At 48.3% G+C, this 18,401-nt stretch overlaps 1 long non-coding RNA gene across 2 annotated transcripts; it reads right to left on the minus strand.

Annotated features, from left to right (window-relative positions):
• Positions 1-972: 972 nt before the first annotated feature.
• Positions 973-17,963, minus strand: LOC121141491. 2 transcript variants are annotated; one of them, XR_005878430.1, is made up of 2 exons: positions 17,688-17,963; positions 973-1,673 (listed from the first exon to the last, which is right to left on the minus strand). It is a non-coding gene; the product is annotated as an uncharacterized LOC121141491 (long non-coding RNA). The 2 variants fall into 2 exon arrangements; XR_005878429.1 differs by lacking the exon at positions 17,688-17,963 and adding an exon at positions 2,143-2,402.
• Between the last annotated feature and the right edge of the window lie 438 nt (positions 17,964-18,401).

Below are 18,401 nucleotides of genomic sequence, written 5' to 3' on the forward strand. Positions count from 1 at the left end.
CTCTGGGGTTACAGCACCTGTGAGCGGGGGAGGAGGGGACACGCTTCAGTGAGGATGAAAGCTAAGCTAAACTTGTCTTTTGCCCCCCGTTGCTCGTTCTGGACAGGAGTCGGTCTTCAGACCTAACCACAGACTACCAAAGGGATTTACCCTTCCAGTCCACCTTCCCCATAGACTCCCCCGCTGCAGACATGTTCTTAGCTTCTTACCCCAGACCCACAGATTACCAATTCTTTGTTCTAATCTTGGAGTGGACACTAGCTGCATGAATGTGGGACATACTACTACTTCCTAGAAAGAGGGAGCCCAGAAGCTGATTTCGGGAGCCCAGGCTGCAGCTAAAGCAGGTCTCAGTTTGGAGGCCAGGACCCCACATCATAAGCAGGGTGGGATGAGAGATGCTGTGCTCTTGATCTGGAGACTCTGTTATTTGCTGATGGTGGTGGATCTGGGCTCTGGGGGCTGTGAATGCCGCCCGGGAGGTGAACATGCTGCCTTGCTGATGGCTCGGGAGAGAGACAAAAAGGACAGGAGCATAATGCAGGGCAGGAGACAAGGTGGCCTAGTGGCCTTTCACTCCTTCCCCTTACTTTCCCTCCTGCTTCCCCGGCCACCGGAGGACAGACCGAGTGTGTTTGTGCCGTCTTGAAGCTCACGCGGGCCGCCCGGGTCACATGGCCCGGGCATGTGCAGCCTGCTCCATTTCTACCACAACAACTCGCTCATAAACAGCCCGGCTGCTGCGGTGGTGGCGGCGGCGGAGACATGTGCAAGCGAGGGGGTGGGGCACGTGGCCCTGCCCGAGCCAAGGGAAGGACTGGATTGCTCAGCGCTGCCTCCACCCCTGCAGGCACTGGGCTGCCTAGCCACAGGAAATTCCTAGTGCTCCCTCGCTGTAGCAAAACATGTTTCGGGGGAAGTGGCTTTCAATAAGGATGGAGTCAACGAACTAAATAAAAAGGAGAACAGATAATCAGTCCTAGATTGACATTGCCTTTACCTTGCGTGGCTGAGGGTTTATGTAAAAGTGAGACGCTCTAAGACGCTCCTAGCTTCCCTCCTCCTATATAAAACTGGGGCCAACCAGGTCTTCGTGATGAATATTGAGGCCAGGGGCTGGGATTCACTGAGGCGAGCATTCTCAGATCAGCCATGGAGATTATCAGCCTGGAACCCCGAGAGAAACGCAAATTCTTAGGCCCACCGGAGGCTCACTGACTCAAACGCTGGGGACACCTCGGGAATCTGGTTTAGGACGCCCTCCAGGGGATCCGTTGTGTGAGGAAAACAGCTCCAGGTCTGAGTTCTCTCCAGGAGATACAGCCATGATCCGATCCGGGGATATTTTTACCTTTCTTCAATGTGGGGCAACATCTCAAGAGTTCAGCCAGCAAGCATAGTCAGATTTAGTTTGACTCTGTGCAAAACCGTTTTATCGGGTGCCTCCTGTGTGCCAGGATTCTGGTAATGAGGACAAATGGCACACACTGGCGGGATGGTGAGCCGCTGTGTTCTCCAAGGGGAGGCTGTGCACTCGGAGGAGGCAGGATGAAGCAGAGAGAGGACTAGGTCCTCCCTTCCATCACCTTCCTCCCCTCACATCCTTGTTCCGAAAAAGTTTCCTGTTGAAACAACTGATCAGGGGTCCAAGATGCAGCTCTGGCTTCAAGTCCCTGCAAAAAAAAAAAAAACGAGATGAGGTGGCAGACATAGGACCTGCCTCAGCCTTGGTGGTGGTAGCACACCTTTACTCCCTGCACTCAAGAGGTAAAGGCAGATGGGTCTCTGTGAATTTAGGTCCAGTCCACTCTACACAGTGGGGACCTTGTCTGTCTCCAGAGCAAACAAAAAACAAATAAATGCCCCCCCCAAAGAAAAGGCCACTAAGACTGTGATTTAAATTTTTTTGAGGCTAGAGGTAGAATTGTTTCCCTTGCTTATTTTTGTTTTATTTTGTGTTTCATCTGTTTTGTTTTTTGAGACAAGGTTTTTCCCTGTAGCTCTGGATGAGGACTCCTGGAACTCACTCCATAGGCCAGATTGGGCTTGAACTCAAAGATGTGTGCCACCACCCTCTCTTAATTATTTTTATTATTTTATTTTATGTGTATGAGTGTTTTGCCTGTACGATTGTGTACTTACTATGCACGGCTGGTGTCTGTAGAGGCCGAGAGAGCAATAGGTCTCCTAAAACTGGAGCCACAGATGATTGTGGATAATGGAGATACAAGCCAGGTCCTCTGGAAAAGCAGCCAGTGCGCATAACTGCTGAGCCATCTCTCTGTCCCCTCCCCTCTTGCTTTTGCCAGGCCTGGGGATCCTGAGCTAGGTATGGTCATGTCACGTCTGCAGCGCGGCCTGTGTCCGAGAACGTGCGGAGGGTGTCGGGTATTGAAAACACAGAGACTCGTTCAATGATATAAAGAGAACTTTAAACAGGCTCCAAAAAGGTTCAAGAAAAACCTCCTAAGAAAAGCTCCCACCAGAGAAGCTTCTGCTCTCTCCTCTCCCCTGGCTGGTTCTGCTCTGACCCCAGAGGTGGATGTGTGTGGGTTTTTGAAGGTGCGGTTAGTCTCTGGACAAGGTCGAGGTCAGGGCGGTTTCCGTGGGAAGGCCTTTCCCAGGAACTTATTGTATCATTTTTAGTAAACATGTTTTTACTAAACATTGTCTTACAGCTGCCTACTCCCAGGCAGAAGGGGAAGTGGCCAGGAACTTATTGTATCGTTTTTAGTAAACATGTTTTTACTAAACATTGTCTTACAGCTGCCTACTCCCAGGCAGAAGGGGAAGTGGGTCTCTGCTCAAGGTCTGGTGTTCCCACAATTCACCCCTTTTTATTTTCAAATGAGGCACTCCTGGCTTAGGTCAAGTAGGGTCACCCTCCCTTTCCCGTCTTTGGGGGACCTTGAACCCCTGTTTTAGGTGGGAGGGGTCTTCCCCACAGGTTGCCCGTCATCGGAGATACCCCAACCTTAAATCATCTGTAACCAACCTTCATGGCTATCGGGATTGCCATGGGCTAAGCTAAGCAATACTTGGTTACGGATCTCTTGTCTCTGGAACAAGGCACGTTTGAGCTTGGCATAAAGCCAGAATGCCTACCGCCACTGCCACCATTTCCAGGACCCCCATTGACATAGCGCCTCTCCATCACCATACCCATCACCAGATCTGGGCCATAACATTCTACGAGCCTTCATCTGTTACAAGGGTAACCCGCATGTGATTTACATTTACAATTTGATAAAGTTTCCAATCGTTTCAAGATCTGCTCAGGAAAGCATTTAGAAAGTGCACTTGCACAGATACATTAGGTACAATCATTGATGTTACACATGTAGCATTACGAAAAATATGAACAATAGTTGTCACATTAGGACAAGTTGCATTTCTCCAGAAAAATACACTGGCCTAGTCGTGATTCCAGAAACAGGAACCATCAAGTCTGGTATTTCAAGTGACCATGTCCTGTTCAAATACTGAAAAGAGGCTTTTGCCACTCATCATAGTCCATACCAATGTCCAAATGCTTTAAATGGGTCCTTTTTTCTCTGTTGGCTTTACGATGAAAACTCATGGGTCCAGAAGGTTGATGCAGCAGGTCTGTTGAGAAATTGGAAATCTCGAACCGACTGTTTTCTCTCTTTCTTGGGCTGTAGATTCGATGACATCAAGGGTCAGGAACACTGATTTAGGAGATCTCACTCAAACTGGCTTAGGTAGGCTCCCATGGTCTCAGGTCCAGTTTTTCTCTGCTCCATGCATCTCACTAATTGGTCTGACAGCTGCCGAAGCTTTATTCTTTTCCTACAAGAAAACACAAACATGCCCTCGACCCCAAATTAGGGTCTTCTCCACTGTCTAGTGCATGGATGTCTCCATTTGACCTGAGCAATGGTTGCTCAAGTTCCATCATGCCAGAATCTGTCTGAAGCTCACTGGCATTCACATTATAAAATTTTTAAATGAGGAGTGTATTATTTGATGAGTCATGTGGGGACTGGGGGCATTATTCCCCTTTTTTATTTTCTAAAAAAGTTTTCTTTTTGAACTGTTGAAGCTGGACCATAACAGTAGAAGGATTTGTCTACCCTCCTTGGTTAACTATCTAGGTAAATTGGGCTTACTAAATAACTTTCGAAAATTATTTGAAGTCTGTGAGCAGTCTTTCCCAATCTAACCTGTAGAACTCTCACTAGCTGACAAGGCCTCATTTGTATCTTAAATTTTTCTGTTAAAACATTAACAGACTGGCTGGATGTTCCTTTTGGCTATATTTAACGCAATCTAGGTAGCTTCTTAACTATTTTTGAAGGGATTTAAGTATCCTTTTAATCATATAAGCAGTTCACACTCACACATTCGCAATCACATTTCATACATACCGGTGTGGCCACACCATACATTCAGAACATACATGCATCTTTCAGTCATCCTTTTTCCCTAGGTCATGATTAGTCTGTTGCAATGAAGCTTCCTTAATTGAAATCTATGTAAAAGAACAACTCCAGCCAATCCTTGAACTAAAAAGGTTAAAAGTCCTTTTATGTTCTTTATTATTTCTCCATTTGAGTTATAGTCATGGGGTACAGCTGTACATACTCCTTGTAATTTTGTAGATGTAAGGTGGAGAGGCCAGGCTTTTAGCCAAAAGTTTTTAGAGATGACTCACAAAATAGAACTTAAATGTAAACAAAATTTTTTATTTTATATACCTTTGTCTTTTTCTTTTTTTTTTACTTAATACCAGTACCTTCTTTATTAACTGTTACCAATTTTTAATTTACTCACTTTTAATTTATCCTCCAACTGAGGGTGATCTTTCAGGTTCCCCTTTCTTTCCTGACCTTGGTGTCAGGCGAAGGCCTGGAGATTTAATCCGGTACCCCTAGCTTGGTACCCCTTTTTAACACATCCGCATAGCCTTACTGGCCAGCCTTTTAGATCTTTCAGTTTCCCTCAAAAATGACCAAAACCCTTCCTATCCCCTGGGGCCCTGGTCTCCAAAGGGAGGGATGCCACAGGGCAAACCTCTCCCTGTTCTAGTTTACCTAGTTCCCTCCCCGGGCTCCAGCCCCTCCCTTGTGTCATCTGGGGGCCCCTGCTTTTGGACTTGGGTGCCTGGGTGGTGAGGACCACTCCCATTTCTTGTATGAGGTCCCGTCCCCAGAGGTTAATAGGGAGGCCAGGCAAAACATATGGCTGGAAAAGCCCTGTGTGGCCTTCAGAGTCTTGCCACTTTAAGATTCTGAGGCTTTTTTGGGGCACAGCCTGTCCTATTCCCTGGAGGGTCACTGTCCCTTCCTCTTTCGGCCAGGCGGGGGGCCAGAATTTATCTGAGAGGACAGAGAAATCTGCCCCAGAATCTAAGACGCCCCTAAAGGACTTGCCTTCTATCTTTAATGCAAGCTGGGGGCGGTTCTCCATAGTGGCTACCCAAAATGCTGCCGGGCCAGTACTTCCAAAACCTTGGTTGCCCCTTTTCTCTTTAATTTTTCTAGCCTCACAAGGAGCTGTAGGGAGAAGGAGTATCTGAGCAATCTGTTCTCCTGCAGGGATGGCAACAACCCCACTGCCCACTGATGTCATTATTTTAATCTCCCCTCACTATCCTGGTCTATAACACCGGGGTGTACCTGGATGCCTCGAAGAATAGTACTGGACCGTCCCAAGAGTAGTCCAACCGTGCCTGGGGGCAATGGCCCATGCACCCCAGTAGGGAGGGCCTGGATCCCCATTTCCGGTGTTAGGATTGCCCGGGCAGAGGGAGCGAGGTCCAGTCCTGCACTCCCGAGGTGGCTCTAAGGAGGTCTGAGATATGAAGGGGTTGCTCTGGGGAGAAAATGAGTCCTGCCACTGCCCAGAGCAGGGGTCATTGCCCCGTACACATTGGTTTTGGGGCCCTGGGGCGGGGCCCTCCTCCCGTTTCCCTGATTATTATTAACAGAAAGGAAATTTCCCTCCCTGTCAGTTTTAGAGTAGCAGTTATTGGCCCAATGATATCCCCTTCGACAACGGGGCATAAACCAGGTCTCTTGAGACCCGTAGTACTATTTTGAGGGCACTCTCTACGGAAGTGTCCCTCCCTACCGCAGCTAAAACATGTTTTTCTCCCTCCCAGAGTAGGTCTTTCTTTCCCCACTTGGGGCCGAATAGCAGCAGCTAACACTTGGCCCTGGATGAAGTTCCCATCAATGTCCCTACAGATCCGGATATAGTCATTTAGACTTTTATTGCGATAGGGGCGAAGGGCTTCCTTACAATATTTATTTGCATTTTCAAATGCCATCTGCTTTATGACTGGCATCGCAGGCCCAATGCCCCCAAATATTCTTTCTGCTACCTGACTGAGACGGTCTCACGAAGTCTTGAAAAGGTTCGGAAGGTCCTTGAAGGACTTTGGACAGATGATCTCCTCCTTCCTTGGAAGGCAATGCTTTCCAAGCCCCTTGGGCCGCTGCTGCCACTTGGGCATAGACTGCGATGTCATATTGCATTTGCTGCTGAATGGTGGCGTATTGACCACTTCCAGTAAGCATCTCCACATTTCTCTGGGGCTGTCCGGCCTGTGCATTCCTTTGGGCTGTCTGGCTGCATCTTTCCTGAAACTCACCTCTCCAAATCAAATAATCTCCCCCCGACAGAGCTGCTCTGCAAAGCTGCTGCCAATCGCCAGGTGTCAAATTAAGAGACGCAAAAGATTCCATTAAGGAAAGTGTAAAGGGAGCCTGTGCTCCATAATTTAAAGTTGCCTCTTTCAGTTGTTTTATATCTTTGAAACTTAAAGGGTCATGGCGCCGAATGACCTGTCGAGAATTGTTCGGGTCTGGAACTTCCATTACCGGGGCCACCACCGGGCAGCATTGGACCCCTCCTCTGGGTCTTCCCTCCAGGTCCAAGAAGGACTGGGTTATCTCATAGGAGGAGTCCCTTTTTTCAGAGTATGGGGAAGGGTTTCTCTCCCTGTCCTGTCTTTCCTTAATTAGAATCTTTTTAGTTCTTTTTAAGGGCCGCGATCTCAGCAAGTAACCGTTCCTTTTCAGACTGTGACGAGTCTGAGTCTGAGCTACTTCCATTTTCTAGGTCTGATAGAGAAGGATATAACCGATTCTGACCGGAGTCCTTCTTTTGGGTCGCGCCCGGAGATGTCTACCCGTTTTTTGTTGTTACTAAGAGACTCCTCCTCATCCTCACTAACAATGGAGCCTCTAGTTTCAATCACGGTCTCTTCATCATCACTCTCTGCCCCTGAACTCAAGGAGGCTTGAGTCTCAGTCTCTTGTAACTCTAAAAAGCCTCTTTTGTGTCCTGAACTACCTGGCGGTGACGAACCTTATCTGTCAAAAGTGCTCCCCTCACTAATCTCCATAAGGAGAATGTCGTAGGGGGCAAGGACTCAGATCCTTCTTTTCGTAAAAGTCTATGAAGATCACGGCGAACCTCCTCCCAATCTGGAATATTTAAGCTTCCCCAGTAATGAACCATGGACTGGCTCGTTCGATCGATTTTAGAAAGCCTTCTAGGGTTTTAGACTTGACTGCAGTCCCATGTTCTTTAAGTAACTTTTTTAGTTGATACTGCAATGATTCTAGCTTCCTGGAACTATTCCCCATAGTTTCTTAACCCCGTCCACTTACCTCGCTTTCACGATCTCAGTGGGACCTCCAATTGTCACGTCTGCAGCGCGCCTGTGTCCGAGAACGTGCGGAGGGTGTCGGGTATTGAAAACACAGAGACTCGTTCAATGATATAAAGAGAACTTTAAACAGGCTCCAAAAAGGTTCAAGAAAAACCTCCTAAGAAAAGCTCCCACCAGAGAAGCTTCTGCTCTCTCCTCTCCCCTGGCTGGTTCTGCTCTGACCCCAGAGGTGGATGTGTGTGGGTTTTGAAGGTGCGGTTAGTCTCTGGACAAGGTCGAGGTCAGGGCGGTTTCCGTGGGAAGGCCTTTCCCAGGAACTTATTGTATCATTTTTAGTAAACATGTTTTTACTAAACATTGTCTTACAGCTGCCTACTCCCAGGCAGAAGGGGAAGTGGCCAGGAACTTATTGTATCGTTTTTAGTAAACATGTTTTTACTAAACATTGTCTTACAGCTGCCTACTCCCAGGCAGAAGGGGAAGTGGGTCTCTGCTCAAGGTCTGGTGTTCCCACATGGTCATAGATCCTTGATTCCTCTGTGTGAAACTGAATGAATGAGTATACATTTGCCCAAGCTCATATTGCTTAGATCTCCAGGGCAAGCAAGAGTAGGAAGAGCCGAGAAAAGGGATGAGAGGCTTGGAAGTTCCCTGGGTCAAATGAGTTTAGCAGGTAATGAACAGGAAAAGGTTTTCAATAGGAGAGGGTGGGGATAGCCCTGGCCTACCCCAAGACCCAGAAGCTGTGGTGAGAGGGTCTCGAAGGTAAATCACAGAGGTTCCTGAGAATGAGAGCTGAGCCTAGACTGTGCCTGGAGACTGGAGGACCAGAGTCTCCCTCCTTACATAGGCCAAGAAAGCACGAGGCGGGGAAGCCAGGAGCAGGAGGTGCCCAGGCCCCTTTGGCTTTCTGTCCAGCTCCTGCCACTCGGCTCTGACCACTGCCTCCTTCCTTCTCCCTGCTTTCTTTTCTGAGCAATACATTTTTGTCTGAATCTCACGGAGCTTTCTTTTGCTTCTCTGCAAGACTTCCTCTGGGCCTGAAAGGCTCTGGGCCCAAGGAGCAGACAGTGCTGCAGGCTCGCCTGCAGTGACCTACATTGGCTCTCCCCAAGGCCTGGGGTGTGGGGGCTGAAGTTTCCAGATAGGAACTTGGGAATCTGGCACAGGTCTACAGATGATGACGGCAGGGCCAGCTGGCAGCAAATGTGGCACTGGGGATCCGTGAGGCAGGGGCGCCACCAGACTGAATTTTCATTCCTTCTACTGGCCTTGGTGGCCAGGAGCTTCTCCCCCCACACTCTTGAGCAGTGTGCCCCTCAGTAGGACAGAGAAGGTCCCTGTCAGACCCGGCCTCTAACCATGAGATCTGAAAGTGGTTTTTGCAGGCTCTTCTTTCTTGCTAAATGCATCCCAGTCAGCTGCATCGAGCTGCAAAGATTTTCTTGGTCTTGATCTGGATGAATGAGTTCAGATTTCAGCTGATTTATTTCAGAGAAAATGCAGGCCGAGTCAAGGTCGGGTACTCAGAAAATGGCTCACTCCTGGGTTTAACTATATAGAGACTTTAGAACCAAGGTTCCGAGAAGGAACTTTTGAGGGGATGAATTGCCATTAATAATTGATGGCTTGAGACCCCGACAACTGAGTCCCTCCTCCCAGGCGGGGGAGGCAGGTCCTGAAATAGGTGTGTTCCCTACCTATTGTGAGCCATAGCACTCAGGGTGATCACCCGCCCCCAGATTGTAGATGTTTTTACTCAGGCTAGGAAATCCTATTGGGGTGGGGGAAGGAAATTAAACTGTGGTCACAAAGAGTGACTTCAGAGCCTTTCTCTTAGCGGAGACGGGTGGGGGAAGGGAGACAGGCTGTGCAAGACTGGGTGGCTCTGTGTCCAAAGGGCTTCCCCTTGCCAAGCCCCACCCCAAAGCCCAGGAAGTCCACCGCTCGGCACCTAGCCAAGGCAGAGCATTCCTCAGCCTTCAGACCGGCTGTGGGATGGTTCCCACAGGAGGAGGTGGGAGCGGAAGGAAAACAGTCAGCGAAGAGGTGACCCTAGTGTGGAAGGTGAAGGTGGAAGGTCAGCGTTAGTTTGCGGTGCCACGAGCCCCCTTTAGTGGAGAGGAGATTGGATGCTTTCCAGCGGCGGCTGTGCCAGGGGTCTACAGACTGCTGAGCAGAGGACCCTTGTGTCAACCCTCCGTTCAGGGTCATCCTTGACGCCCTAAATTGTCCTCTACAAGCTACTTCAGTTTGCTTGTTTCTCTCCCTTACTCTGGTTGAGCTTGAGCGCCCCCGAGTGGTCAGAATCAGGAACTGCATCTGGGCTGCGGGGGAGGCGCTTTCTCTCCCTTTGCCTAGACGTCTCTGCCCCTCCCTTTTCCTCAGCTTAAGCCCTGGTCTCTGGAAATAGCACCTGGTAACGAGAGCGTTGACAGATGCTGAGTTATAGGAGAGCAAGTGGCCCAGTCAGAGTTTTCAGTCTTCTGACTTGATCGCTTTGGGACTCCTTCCCTTAAAAGTAGATGCTCCAAGCCAAGCCTGACAGTAGATACATATAATCCCAGCACTTGAGAGGTCAGGGCAGGAATACTGGGCGTTCAAGGCTGGTCTGAGCTAATAGTGAGACCATGAGGATTGTGGTCGGGTGTGATGGGGGTCTCAGGACTCTTCCTATTTTTTCCACATTTCTACACTTCATTCCTTAACATGTCCGGTTTACATGTTTCTTGGCTACAATAGGGTCCCTTTCCTTGGGCTCCCAGGCTTGTCTTGGGCTATGACTTCTGTGACCTTGGAATCACAAGTAGCCCCACAATCATTTCGATTTTATTTTTGTTTGCTTGTTTGTTTAAACTGGGGCTGGAGAGAGAGCCAGTTTGCTGATACCTGCGGAGGCCAGAAGAGGGCCTTGGATTCCCTGGAACTGGAGTTACAGATGGTTATTAGCCACTATGTGTGCTGGGATCTTCCTCTGGAAGAATTAATGCTCTGGACTACTGAGCCATCTCTCCATTCCCTCTGGCCCAATCTCCTACCTCAACCTCTCCAGTACTGGGACTTCCAGGCTCATACCACTATGCCAGCCTAATAAATTTACCTTTTCTTTTCCACACCATTTAGCCCTACCTTTTTGTGAACATTGTCCACAATGCAATCCTCCCCAGTTCTCTAACCCTAAGTCCATCCAACTCTTTTATTTCCGGAACAGAAAATGAGACATTTTTGCCCCGTTGTATTTTGCTCGAGGTATTTTCCCCCAAATAAGTTGAGATCTGTAGTGTTGAGAAGAGAGAGACCTCAAAACAGGGTGAATGGGCACAAGAATCCTGTCCTCTTATTTCTTGGAGACAAGTTCTCTATATAGTCCTGGCTGTCCTGAAACTTGCTATGTAGGCTAGGCTGTCCTCAAACTCACAGCGATCTGGCTGTGAGCGCTAGGACTAAAAGCATGGGTCACCATGCTCGGCACTGGGCTAATTTTCACTGCTTGCCCACTGCTCCGTCTTCCAACACCATCCTCTGGGGAGCGGGGGTCCTTTCCATTCAAAGCAGGTGCACCTAATGCTGAAGAGGAGACAGTTTTGGAAACTGTTAGCTTGACCAGTCTGACTGAGCTGTTGTTGGGGAAGGCCATTTAGGAACAGTCCGCCCATGATTATCTCAGCCTTTATCAACTCAAGAAATCGAGGGGAAGTAGAGTTGGAGTAAAGGTAACCAGACTTTACCTAACTTCACACCGAGACAATTTCCACTGATGGAAGGAAGCTCCCTCTTGGATTTGTCCCTTTTCTAAAAGAGTGCACTGGGGATTGAATTTAGGGCCTCCAGCTCCTACCATTCAGCTATGTTAACATTGAGCTACATTCTCAACCCTTTCCCAGTTTTGTAACAGGGTGTGGCTAAACAGCCCAGACTAGCCTGTATGCGGCTACCCTGTTCAGCCTCCTCAGGAGCCCAGATTACACGTGTCACTATATAGGAGTCTTCTGTGTAACCCTTAAAGTTATTTTTGTCTGTTTTGTTTGGCTAGTCTGGAACTAGCTATATAGACCAGATTGGCCTCAAATTCACAGATGCCCTGCCGCTCCATCACTCAGGACCCCAAGTCTTTAACCAGAGAACTACGGGGTAAACAGTCACCTCCAGCTGAAGCATCCACATTACCGTATAGTACGTGAGCTCTCAGTAACGCCCCCTAGCCCAGGCTGCTGCCCCAAAGTCACCCTGAAGAGGGCACCTTTGTTCAGTGGCCCGCGGATGCCAGCTACCAGGGAGGAAAGACACACAACGATTGACCACGTGTTGGGGGTGGTTCTCGCAGGGGCTGCTGGGACAGGGAAGGGAGGGCCACGTGGAGTGGGAGGGACGCTCTGAAAGTTTTGGCGGGGGCTGGTTTATAGAGGAAACAAACAAACAAAAACCCACCCAAATTTGAATTGTGATCTTATTATGAAGGAAACTGGAAAAAACAGGTGGGTTTCTCCAGTCCTTGGAGAGCACAGGGAGACGGGGACTCCCGCAGGCCCGCTGGAACGCAGGCAGGGCTGCTGGCAGAAAGCTCCAGGAACCCTGCAGACTTTTTGCGGAAGCTTCTCGCTCCGGGTTGGTTGGTTTCCTAACCTCCATCGAGAAAGGAGACTTTTCCTTTTCCTCCAGAAGGGAAACGTGTCGAACCCGACCGTGGTCTCCCTGCGGTGCTGTGTGGGACTAAGCTAATGTCAGCCATACAACTGCAATTTTTATTTACCTTTCTGAGCGTCTCGGCAAGCCGCTCTAGAGACTCCTCTCCCTGGAGAGAAGCCAAGACTAACCTTGGCTTTCTTACTAGCAAGTGCTGCCCCCTGTTAGCAGCCTCATTGTCAAAAATGGAAGAGACCGGCAAGATGAGCTACTCCAATTTTCCAAACCAAGACCCGGTCAAGTAAAATGGCTTGCGGAATGCTTTTCACACCACGATGCCCTTCAAAGAAGGGGGATAATAGGAATGGAATTCTGCAGTGCCATAAACCTGCGTAGGATGGTGAAAGACTTGCTATTAACTCTCCCCAGACTTGCAGCTACTGGGCAAAGTGGTTATCTCACTAGAGATAAAATAGTTTTGGACTTGATTTATCGGTATTAAGCACTGCTTCCTCTTAGGTTCCCTCGCAACTGACACGGCTTTTAGTTTTTTTTGTTTGTTTGTTTAGAACAGTGTCTCTCATATTGTAGCCCAGGCTAGCATGGAATTCCTTATGTACAACAGACTGACCTCAAAGTCCTCTGGCCTCCATACCTCCTTCCAGGGCTGGGATTAGAGGTGTGCCCCACCATACCTCTCCTGGCCTTTACACTTTGAAACTTCACTTCCTTGTGTGTTTAATTAAGTTCAGGAGTCACAGAAGCTTGGGTAAGAATTCCAATGAAAGTAATTCTTTGCCTGGCTTGGAGGCTCACACCTGTAGTAGTAATCTCAGCACTTTGGGAGGCAGTGGAAGGTCAGAAAGAGTTGGAGGTCGGTCTGGGCTACAGAATGACACCCAGCCTAAAAAAAAAAAAAAAAAACGAAAAAGAAAAAATAATCCAAAAATCAAAACCCAGAAAGACCTTCCTAGGTTTCTGGTGGTCTATCCTTTGAGTTGAGGCACAATCAGGCTGCCAATCCAAAGAGTTCAGTCTTCACTTAAGGGAGAAAGTATGTTTATTTAGTTTGATGCAGTGAAATTGTAGACTTTGGATTTTAGGGCTGAAAAGTTTCCAGGAAAAAAAAGTTGGGGACTGATATAGGATTACCAGCTGGTAATTTATCTGCTGGTAAAGATATTTAAAATGTACTACCATCGATTAATTTATTGGCATCGTTCATCTCACAAGAGACAGTATATTTTAGGGCAGTGGATCGAAAGAAAGTTCACAGTTTAAGGTCAGACTGGGCAATTTGGTGAAACTGTCTCAATGAGTCAAAATCAGGCTAGGCATATAGCTCTGTAGTAGAACACTTTCCTAGCATTCATGGAGTCCTGGATTCGATGTCTAGGACTTTTTAGCAAACACAAAAGAGCTAAATCTCCAATAGAAACTGTTCCCACACACCTTGCACCAATGGCTACTGGTACTAGACAGTGCTCTCCCCCCCCCACAATTTATTCTAGATGCAGCACTTTAAAAACAAACATATATATATATATATATATATGCTCTTGCTATATACTTTAGCTGGCCTCTAACTTTTAATCCTCCTGTTTCCATCTCGGGTGTTAGGATTACAGGTATGTACTTTCAGGCCTGGTGGCCCAACACCTTTTGGTCTGCCTGACAAACTAAGATTTGTTTCCAGCACTCTGGAGGCAGAGGCAGGCCTGTCACTCTGAGCTCCAGGCCAACCTGGGCTACATAATGAGACCCTATCACAAACGAACAAACCAAGAATTTGTAATAGTTGCAAATTTTAAAATGAGACTGTAAATTAAGATTATTAGAAATAGGGCTGGGGATGTAAGGTTGGTAGAGAACTTGCCTAGCAATTGTGAAGCCCTGGGGTAAGACCTCCAGCACTGAATATACTTGCCCTGTGGTGAATGGTAAATGCTATCTGGCACTCAGGAGATAGAGGCAGGAAAATGAATTCAAGATCCTTGTCAGTTACACAGTAATTAGAAGCTACCTGGGACACACACACACACACACACACACACACACACACACACACACACAACCTCATCTCAAAACTCCAAACAAAATTATGAGGACTACAAATACCATATAATAAAGTTATACTGGAAAATGACCACATTCATATCATTCCACTGGGGCTACTTTTGCACTACAATAGTAGAATTTAAGATTTAAAACAAAAGTCTTTACGGTCAGCCAAGTCTAAAATAGTCACTACTTCAAGAGTAGGTGAGTAGCCTCAGCCTAGCATGATGGTGCCTGCCTGTAATCCCACACTCAAGAGGTAGCAGTATGAAAATCAGGAGTTGGAGGCCAGTTTGGTTTACTCAAGACCCTGTCTCACACACACACACACAAAAAAAGAACAAAAACAAAACAAAACAAAAAACCCAAAACCTCAAAACCCCGGGAAAAAAAAATCCAAAAAACTAAACCAGAACTTCTGAATGGCTAGGTCTAGGGTGGGACCTGTAATTTGCATATCCAAGTTATCAAGTGATACTAATGATGCTGGATTGGGTTTATTATGTGTGTGCCTGTGGGGGAAGGGAGCTTGTGGCAGCATTCTGTGGAAGCTGGGATAATCTTGTGGAGTTGCTTCTCTCCTTCCACCTTTACACAGGTGCTGGAATTTAACTTAGATGGCCAGGCTTGCAGGACAAGCACCTGTGCCTGCTGAACCAGCTCACCAACCCCATGATTGCTTCTTGTAGTTTCATGCCACAGCCTTGGCTTCCCTCTCTTTTTAAACTTTTAAAAAAATGTTTAACTCATATGTATGGTTTTTTTTGTAAGCACACTACAAGTGTGCCTTCCAGAAGAGGGAGTCAAAGCCCCTTGCACTTGAGTTACAGGTGGTTGTAAGCCATCATGTGGGTGCTGGGAATTGAACTTGGGATCCTCTCTAAGAACAGCAAGTGCTCTTAACCCCTAAGCCAACTCTCCAGCCCTTGGCTTCTCCTTTTATGAATTTATATTACACTTATTTTATTTATGTTTGGCATTTGTACACTCACTGTAAAAGTGGAGGTCAGAAGACAATTTATCTCCTTCCATTATTTGAGTTCCAGGGACCTGACTTTGGTTCTCATGCTTGGTGGCAACTTCTTTACCCTTTGAGCCATCTCACCAATCTTTTTTTAATGTGATACTGAGGACTGAACCTTTGTAGATGCTATGTAAGGAAAAAGCACTCTACGACTGAACCAAAGCACACGCCTGTCGCTGTTCCCTGGGAAGTCTTGAACTTTCGATGGTACTAAGTCTTCCCAAATAGCTGGGCTCTGCTCACTCTCTACTGATAGTTTATATATCCCTATGCCACTAGCACCCTAGATTAACTACTGATCGTCTCACACCCAAACTAACAGTCTTCAAGTCGACTTACAATTAAGAGCCTACTTTGCAACAGGTATGGGTCTAGATACATGCAGTGAACAACGTATGAAATTCACATATTAGTTGTTGAGGATAATGCAGGACAAATTATGTATTAGATGGTGATAAATCTTGCAGAAAAAATAAAGGTCAGCACTTAAAAGATGACATTTAGGGGGCTGGAGAGATGGCTCAGAGGTTAAGAGCACTGGCTGTTCTTCCACAGGTCCTGAGTTCATTTCCCAGCAACCACATGGTGGCTCACAACCATCTGTAATGAGATCTGGTGCCAGACAGACATGCAGACAAAACACTGTATACATAATAAATAAATAAACCTTAAAAAAAGATGACATTTAGCAAAGGGCCAAAGGAAGTGAGGAGGTCATGAGGATGATATGTGATAAAGTGACACATGCAGGGAGATCAGCACATGCAGGGAGATCAGCACATGCAGGGAGATCAGCACATGCAGGGACATCAGCACATGCAGGGACATCAGCACATGCAGGGACATCAGCACATGCAGGGACTGGGCAGACAGACACATGCGGTGAATATGGCAGGAGTCGTGGAGGAGAGCATAAGAGCCTGGAGTCCACAGCAGTGTGAAGGGCCAGATCTTCAGGCCATTACAATGGCTGCTTTTACTCCAAGCAAGCTGTGAGGCTTTAGACTGAGAACAACTAATAACAAGCATTCCATAAAATGACAATAAATAGCCAGGCGCTGGTGGCGCACGCCTTTAATCCCAGCACTCTGGAGGTAGAGGCAGGCAGATCTCTGTGAGTTCGATGCCAGCCTGGTCTATCGAGCGAGTTCCAGGACAGGCTCCAAAACAATACAGAGAAACCCTGTCTCAAAAAACCAAAAAAAAAAAAAAAAAAAAAAAAGACAATAAATAAAAAAGCAGATTGTAGTTTGCATTACAGTGGAAGTTGTGGAGATGACACAGAAGGGGGCATTTTGGATTTGTATTTTGAAAGTAAAATGAGCTGACTTACTGGGTATGGGGAAGCAGGACTCAGGTAGCAGTCAAAAGCTTGACGTTGAAATGCCTATTAGACACCCAGTTGGGTACATTCTAGACTAGACACTTGGAGATATGGTTTTGGAGTAAGAGTGCAACAGGCTTCAAATCTGGAAGGTTTCAGTGTATGTCAATTAATAATGACATGGTGTGGAGAAAGACCGTTCTACAAACGTCTCAACTCCTGCCCTCCAGTTCCCTCTTATCCCTCAGGCAGACCCACGGCCAGGCTGATGGAAAGAAAGAGGGCTGGGAATCTGATTTTCCAACCATTCCCTTAAGCTTTTCAGTGTTTCATGGTTCGAGCCCCCAAAGCAGAGGAAGTTTCTAACAAGCAGCTTTTAAATCGTCCTCTCTATTCCAGAACTATTTATTTTTGTAGACGGGGTCTCTCCATGTAGCCCTGCCTGTCCTGGAACACGCCATGTAGAAAGGCTGGCCTCAAACACACAGAAATTCTCCTATCTCACAAGTGCTGGGATTAAAGGCTAGCACCACTACACCAGGCTACCTCCATAAGTGCACTTCAGACAGAAAAATAATTAATTTACAACTATTTACAAGATTTTCCATAGGGACCTGTTAGAGCTTGGTGGCTAAAGTTACTTGGAGAATGACGGCACACACATAGACACTATGAACCTGGAGAAATGGAAACAGTGCTCAGAGGGCCCTAAAAAACGCTTAGTCCTAATAAAAGCATTCAGCTCTTCATAGCATTTCCTGCACCTTCTTCCAGAAGATGCTAGCCGGAGCTCAAGTCTGGGGACATGGCTGTTGGGAAAGAACTGTTGGTAGTTGGCAGCGGTTCACCCTAAGAAGGTTGTGGTGAACTCCCTGGGCAGCAGACATCATGGATTTTGCTGCTTCTGGAACCAGAGGTCCCTCCATTTCTGTGCTGGATCCCTTAGAGACAAAGAACTTCATTTCTTTCCCAGCCCGTGTGGGACCGCCTTGAAGCCTACGGGGTGGAAGCTTTACCTTCCACTCCATGAAACACCAGCAGGCTCCAAGGGGAGCCTGGGTCGGGGCTGGTCCGGAAGGTGCGTGGGGCTCCGGCTTGGGCCAGGCGCGATGCCAGGCTGCCGGGGAAGGGCCACCCGACGCAGGCAGCAGGCGCAGCGGAGCGGTCGGTAGGCGACCGCGAGGGGCGGGCGCATCTCCCTCCTTCCTTCCTCCCAACCCTTCTCTCGCGCTTCGTTTTTCCGGGGATCCTCCGCATTCCCCAGCCACCAGCGGCCGCCCTCTCCCTTCTTCCTCCCCCCAGCCCGCCCCTGCCTCTGCAGCCCACCTTCGCCCGCTCCAGCGTCCGCGCCCTCGTCCCCGTCCTCCCCTCGTGGGCCCCCGCGCCCCGGTCCCCTCCCCCTCGTGGCGGCGGCCCCTTTCACAATAGCGCTACCCGCCTCCCTCCACTCCGCTCCCGGTTCGCTCCCGCCCGCTGCCCTCTCGGCGCATGCGCGCTCCGGTCGGCGGCGGCTGCGGCGGCTCCGTTTTTTTTAAAGGGAAACGCTGAGGCGCCGGGGGTGACTGTGGGGGAGGGGGACCCGTAGCCGCGGAGACCCCCGGGGGAGGCGGCAGACCCCCCCTCCCGGAGTAGGAGGGTTCTGGGCGGACCCGTCCCTCCCACCCCCTCCCGAGGAGGAGCGGGGGGGAAATGGAGGCTCGGGGCGGCTGAGGCGAGCTCCGGGGCGGGGG

The sequence above is a fragment of the Mesocricetus auratus genome, unplaced genomic scaffold, assembly GCF_017639785.1.
Source record: "Mesocricetus auratus isolate SY011 unplaced genomic scaffold, BCM_Maur_2.0 Super-Scaffold_100007, whole genome shotgun sequence".
Classification (NCBI taxonomy): Eukaryota; Metazoa; Chordata; class Mammalia; order Rodentia; family Cricetidae; genus Mesocricetus; species Mesocricetus auratus.